This window comes from Myotis daubentonii, chromosome 5 (assembly GCF_963259705.1).
Source record: "Myotis daubentonii chromosome 5, mMyoDau2.1, whole genome shotgun sequence".
NCBI classification, from domain to species: domain Eukaryota; kingdom Metazoa; phylum Chordata; class Mammalia; order Chiroptera; family Vespertilionidae; genus Myotis; species Myotis daubentonii.
In genome coordinates, this window is record NC_081844.1 from 27,134,643 (window position 1) to 27,142,195 (window position 7,553).

Below are 7,553 nucleotides of genomic sequence, written 5' to 3' on the forward strand. Positions count from 1 at the left end.
TTGTATTGATTTCAGAGAGGAAGGGAGAGGGAGAGAGAGATAGAAACATCAATGATGAGAATCATTGATTGGCTGCCTCTTGCACACCCCCTACTGGGGATAGAGCCCACAACCCAGGCATATGCCCTTGACTGGAATCGAACCTGGGACCCTTCAGTCCCCAGGCAGACACTCAATCCACTGAGCCAAACCAGCTAGGGCAGAAATTTATTACTTTTTAATGGCCCAGCATATCTTGCTCCACATTCTATTGGCCCTTAAAATATATAAACAACGCTCTGCAGCTGTGTGATATATCCTGTAAATGTCAATTAGATTAGGTCCAGGTGGTTCACAGAACATGCTTGAATTTACTGGATTCATCCAGCTCTCTGCCTCGAGAGGTGCAGGGAGGGGGTCCTTGTTGTCTGCTGCAGCTTCCCTAAGCCTACACAGAGCTTGGCATACGGTGAGCCGTAAATATTTGGCTGTCTGGCCTGAAAGCCAAAACATATTCCGTCGGTCTATTTTTGTGGTTCTATCCTGTGTGTACAGAAGAGTTAAGAGACTCTTGGCTTTGATGGATAGGAGACAGAATTGAGATTTCTTCCAGATATCTGACTCCAAAAGTCTTGAGAAGGGGGAAGGGCATGCTAGGTGGAGGGAATAACGTGTGTGAAGGAACTTGAATGTAAGGACTTCATCCTGGGAGCATTTAATGTGGTGCAGAAATCTATAACCTGGACTTGTGTTCAGAAAAACAGCAACACATGCCTGTACTGGTCACCTGTCACAGCTGTTGTACTTACGAGGCAGCCCTGAGGAGTCATGGACAGGATGAAGGGAAATCAACAAGGAATGGTGACTCCTGGGGTCAGGGAGCTGTGACCCGCCCAGATCTGAAGTTGCTGGGGAGGAAGTGGTCCTGGAATTTGGAGAGAGCTGGAGTTGCAGGCTTTGGTAGAGAGATACAGACCAACAGGTGGGAGCCAGGAGATATATATCTAGGCCTTCCTCCTCTCCAGGCCCCAGATCTCCTGCCAGGGCCAAACTCAAGCAGCCAGATTGATCCAGTGTATAGCGATCAGCCTTCCAGGGTACAGAGCAGTGTAGGGAAAGGTGAAGAACAGCTCTGGTGGGGGCGGCGCACAAAGATTTCCCAGCACATTCTTAGAATCTTTTGGTTATAATTTCAGGGGAACCCTCACCTCCAGAAACCAGTTTGCCAACTCCCCATGGTTGTAAGGACCTCAGGCTAAGATTCTAGGCCAACGCTACAAAGGGAAGAGGGACCCCACATGATGTGGCCTGCACTGACTGCTTCCATTCCCATCACCTCCTTTCTGCTTTGTGGCACTGTTCTCTGTTTGTCTCCTCCTGTCCCTTCTACTTCCAGTCTGAGCTTCAATGCCACCTCCTCAGGGAAGCCCTCCCTGACTCCACCAGGCTAAATGGGTCATACCACCTACAGCCAAGCATTTACTCCTTAGCACCTATGACTACCTAACATCATCTTAGGGGAGCAACAGTAGGATGACAACTCCACCAGCACATGGACAGTTTCTGTTTTATTCACAGTCTCAGACGCTCAGTAAAGATTTGTGGAATAATAGGGGAGGGGGAAGTTTTTGTTTTTGTTTAATCAAGGAACATAAGAATCATCCATTCAGACCCCAGATGTCAGGGAAAATAGAGGAATCAGTAGTTCAAAGGGCCTGTCCCTCCAGAAAAATTGACCAATCGAGCAAAGATAGTCAGAATCAACTTTACCTAACCGCTGGGAAAGAGCTAAAGATTTATGCCAACCATGCCAGTGCTCAGTCAGGAAAAAGGCGGTGTGAATGTGGCAGGAAAGCCCTGTGTGTTCCCTGCCCTTCCCTCATCTCCTTCCCCAGCATGGCAGGTCCTGAAGACGGCAGCCTGCGTCCCCAGTTCTGGAGGGAGCAGAAGCCCTCATTCTCGCAGTGTTTGTCTGTTCTGACATGTCTGCGGGCTACCTGAGGACGAACTCCAGACACTTGTCTGTTTAGTTCAGAACGTACTCCTAAAAAACAGCGTAAGGCAGCGATTTTCAAGCGGTGTGCTGCAAGAATTTTTAAAATATGCAATGCCTGACTATTTAGTCAGGGGCACTGACCTCTTTTCCCTTAGAGCAGTGGTTCTCAACCTTGGCTGCACATTAGAATCACCTGGGAATCTTTAAAATCCTGATTTCTGGGCCCCGTCCTATGGAAATTCTGTTTCTTTGTTATGGGGTGGGGCCACAACATTAGTAACAAAGAAACAGAATTTTCGGAGGATGAGGCCCAGAAGTCAGGATTTTAAAAAGATTCCCAGGTGATTCTAATGTGCAGCCAAGGTTGAGAACCACTACCTTAGAGTGTCAAATAAAACAATGACAATAGCCAACACATAATAGCCATCTGGAGTACCATTCTGGTTACTAGATGGGATGGGTTGCTGCCTGATTTGTGAATCACTTAATAAAGACAATTAGGTCTTAAAAAAAATAGCTGCCTTGTGTGATTAAATCAACATTACACCTATTTTTTTGTTGGATCTGCAAAAAATATATTTTTGGTGTGCTACAGAACTTTAGTAATTAGTTTATGTGTGACATAAGATGAAAAAGATGCCAAGAGCATGTGCTGGGGCCAGGAAGAGGTCAATGGCGGGGGGAAAAGGAGACATATGTAATACTTTCAACAATAAAGAATTTAAAATAAGCCCTAGCCACGTTGGCTCAAGTGGACAGAACGTCAACCTGTGGACTAAAGGGTCCCAGGTTGGATTCTGGTCAAGGGCACATGCCCAGGTTGTGGGCTCGATCCCCAGTGGAGAGTGTGCAGGAGGCAGCCAATCAATGATTCTCTCTCATCATTGATGTTTCTATCTCTTGCTCCCTCTTCCTTCCTCTCTGAAATTAATAAAAATATACTTTAAAAAAGAATTTAAAATAAAACAACAACAAAAGATGAAAAGGGTACAAAATCACTGGTATAAGGCAAAAGAAGACCCACAGCCACCTAGGGCAAGATTACAACTGAGAACAATGACAGACAGGCTAGCAGCTGTGAGGAAAAGCTGGGGTGGAAGTTTCTTTGGGTAATTAGAGCACTGAAAAGCACCCATATATATTGGGGAACTTAGAAAGCATTGTGCATCCCCAAGGCAGGAAAATGCTCAGAAAGACCTGAAAAGACAAGCTGTCACTCTGGCTAATCTCTAGGTTCCGCACAAACAGGAAGCGAGGGCTAAGGCAGAGCTGGAACTATCCTGGTGAAGCACTGAAACTTCATAGAGCTGCAGAGCGAGAGAGGTTTTTCATTGTTTTTTTTTCTTCCATTTTCTCTCACAACATATAAAAAATTCCTAACTCAACAACAAAAAGACAAAAGAACTCAATTTAAAAATGGACAAAGACTTGAATATACATTTCTCCAAAGAAGATATATAAATGGCCAACAAGCACACGAAAAGATGCTCAACATCACTAGGGAAATGTAAATCAAAACAACATTGAGATACATCTTCACACCCATTAGGATGGCTGTAATAAAAATAAAGTAGAAAATAACGTGTAGGGGACTGGGACCCTCATACATGGTTGGTGGGAATGAACATTGTGGAAGAGTTTGGCGGTTCCTTAGAAAAGTTAAATGTGGAATTACCATATGATCCAGCAATTCCACTCCTAGGTGTATACCCCAAAGAATTGAAAGCAGATACTTAAACAAATATATATATGTGTGTGTGTATATATATATATATATATATACACATACATGTACGTATATATATATATATATATATATATATATATATATATATCCTATCTAATAAAAGAGAAAAATGGTAATTGGCGTACGACGATACCCTTTTCATTGGCTAATCAGGGCTATATGCAAATTAACTGCCAACTAAGATTGGCAGTTAACTGACAACTAAGATTGGCAGTTAACTGCCAACAAGATGGCAGTTAATTTGCATATGTAGGCACAATGCAGGGAGGTGAAAGGGAAAGCAGGAAGAAGCCCCCTGCCACTGACAGTGATCGGAAACCCAGGGGGGAGCTAAGAGCTGGGGGGCAGGGCAAAGGCGGCCCTGGGGCCGCCTTTGCCCTGCCCCCCAGCCATGATCGGAGAATCAGGTGCCTTTGCCGCCCTGGCCAGTGATAGCAGGAAGTAGGGGTGGAGCCAGCGATGGGAGCTGGGCACATTCGAAGCTGGCAGTCCCTGGAGCTAGGGGTCCCTTGCCTGGGCCTAAAGCGAAGCCCACGATCGCGGGGCCACTGCAGCTGCGGGTCCCCGCTGCCCGGGCCGGACGCCTAGGCCAGAAGTGTTAGGCCTGAGCAGGGGCGGAGCCTGCAACCGCGGGGAGCTGGGGGTCCTCTGCCCAGGCCTGACACCTCTGCTGGAGGCCTCAGGCCTGGTCAAGGGGCTGATCCGGTGATTGGTGATCTGAGGGTGATGAGGGTCAACTCCTCTGGCCGAGGCATCAGGCCTGGGTGGGGGGCGGAGCTGGGGATTGGGGGGATATGATGGTCCCCTTGCCCAGGCCTGAAGCCTGGGTCAGAGGCGTCAGGCTTGGGCGGGGGGTGGAGCAAGTGATCAGAGGGAGATGGGGGTCCCCTGCCCAGGCATGATTCCTGAGCCAGAGGCCTCAGGCCTGGGTGGGGGCCAGAGCCAGTGATCGGGGGGAAATGGGGGTCCCCTGTCCAAGCCTGACACCTCTGGCGGAGGCGTCAGGCCTGGGCAAGGGGCCGATCCTGCGATTGGAGGGTGATGGGGGTCAACGCCTGAGGGCTCCCAATATGTGAGAGGGGGCAGGCTGGGCTGGGGGACACTCCCCCCCCACACACACACCCAGTGCACGAATTTCGTGCACCGGGCCCCTAGTATATATATATATGTATATATACACACACATACATACACACACACACACATTCACAGCAGCATTATCCACAATAGCTAAAATGTCCTTCAGCAGGTGAATGGTTAACCAATTGTGGTGATCCATATAATGGAATACTATTCAGTCATAAAAGGAATTACATACAGATAAATGCTATGAGGATGAACCTTGAAAACATTATGCTAGATGCAATTAGCCAAATGGTCACATATTCCACTTACATGAAAAATCCAGAATCTGTAAATTCATATAGGCAGCTTGACAACTGCCAGAAGCTGGGGTGAATGGGGAAATGAGGAGTAACTGCTTAATGGGTACAGGGTTTCCTTTGGGCTGATGTTTTGGAAGTAGGTGCAAGTGGAGGTGGCACAACATAATGAATGTACTAAATGTCACTGAGTTATTCCCTGTAAAATGACTTATTTTATGTAATGTGAATTTCACCTCATTACAAAATCCATTGAAAAAGGAATCAGCCCTAGTCGGTTTGGCTTGGATAGAGCGTCAGCCTGCAGACTGAAGGGTCCCAGGTTCGATTCCGGGCAAGGTCATATGCCCGGGTTGTGGGCTCGATCCCCAGTAGGGGGTGTGCAGGAGGCAGCCGATCAATGATTCTCTCTCATCATTGATGTTTCTCTCTCTCTTCCTTCCTCTCAGTAAATCAATAAAAAAATCAATAAAAAATTTTTAAAAAGGAATCAGTGCGCTCTCCTTTTCTCGGGCCTGCACGTTTGCTCTCTTTCTCCTAAACTCTAAAAGCCCCCATGAGACTTGCAACCAGGGCAGCCGTGGGCAGCGACAGCTCGTCCTAGGCGAACCCCGCTGAACCTGTCTCTAAAACCCCCTTTCCTCTGACTTTTCAGTGAGCGAAAAGCAGTCCCACCTTGGCCCACTTGTGTCACTGACTTTTACTTCTCAGTTATTCCGAAGCCCCGTGTGACTCGCTTCTTCCCTGTGACGTTTCTAGAGTCCAAAGCAGCACGGCCTGGGCTCTCTCCTGTTGCTTCTAAGTCCTTCCTTGGTTTCAGCCTCCAGCTTGGATAAAGGCGCTCTCAGCAGAAAAAAAGGAAAAGGAACCATCCATTCTCCACAACTACTTCAAAATGTTCCAGCAGAGTCTGAATGATAGAAAAACGAGTGAAACAAACAACTGTTCATAAACTGTGACATTACAAAGTGGTATTACTCCAAGTTCTTCAAATGCAGGAAGGCGCTGACAGCCAGCAGCTGTATTTAAAGAGTAATTGTCACTATGTGCCAACCTCTCCCCGTCCTATATGTATATTCAAAATTTCAGCTAGTCCTGGCTGGATAGCTCCGTTGGTTAGAGCATCATCCCCATATACCAAGGGGGCGGGGGGACTCAATGCCCAATCAGGTCAGGGCACATACAAGAACCAGCCAATGAACGCATAAATATGTGGAACAACAAATCAATGTTTCTCTCTCTCTCCCTCTTTAAAACCAGTAAAGAAAAGTGAAATTTTCGCCCTAACCGGTTTGGCTCAGTGGATAGAGCATCGGCCTGCGGACTGAAGGGTCCCAGGTTTGATTCCGGTCAAGGGCATGTACCTGGGTTGCGGGCACATCCCCAGTAGGGGACGTGCAACAGGCAGCTGATCGATGTTTCTAACTCTCTATCCCTCTCCCTTCCTCTCTGTAAAAAACCAATAAAATATATTTTAAAAAAAGGTGAAATTTTCCGTCTAAACAATTTTTCTAATGTTGAGATGGAATCACCAAGCAGAATCCATTTCTCCCATGACTTCTTTGCTTATCTGCCTGCTTCCCAGAGGGAGGTCATCTCCGAGTCCTCTAAGCCAGACTGAGGAAGAGATTGAACGGCTGGATGATAAACCGACTGTCACAGATATTTATGAGGACCTATGATACACCAAGCACTGAGCCCAGTGAGGTGGGCCTAGTGTCAGCCCCACTTTACAGCTGGGCAAACTGAGGACCAGCAGGGTGACGGCCTCAAGGGAAGGTTTGAACTGGGCCCCAGGCCCGCCCTCTTCGCCTCCTCTCCCCTGTGGACTCGAAAATGGGCCGCCTGAGCCGCTCTGCTGACCTGCTGGCCCCCAAGTCTGAGACCCTCGGGGTGCCCGCTGGGCCAAGTCTACGAACTCTGCAAGGAAAAGCGAGCGCTTGCTCACTGTGGACCAGGCTGCACCTCACTCAGTTCTCATTACCCGCAACTTACAGGTGAGGAAACGGACAGAGTGACGACGGTTCTGAGGCACAAAAGGAAGAGGAGTCGGGCTTCGAAGCTGAGGCTTTGTTCAGAGACCAGAGATAATATGACACCCCCATTAATACCGACGATTCTCTGCGCCCCCAGCCCCCCACCCCGGCCGAGCCTTTTCATAGGCGAGCCCTACGGGTCCCTTGCAGGGCCACGCCCGCCCTCTATTTGGCCCCGTTCTAGCCTGACAAGATGGTCCCACGGTCTTCACGCGTGGCCTACTCTGGGGAAACCGCTCAGTGGTTCTCAACCTTCTGGCCCTTTAAATACAGTTCCTCATGTTGTGACCCAATCATAAAATTATTTTCGTTGCTACTATTATGAATCATAATGTAAATATCTGATATGCAGGATGGCCTTAGGTGACCCCTGTGAAAGGGCCGATGGACCGCCAAAGGGGTCGCGACCCACA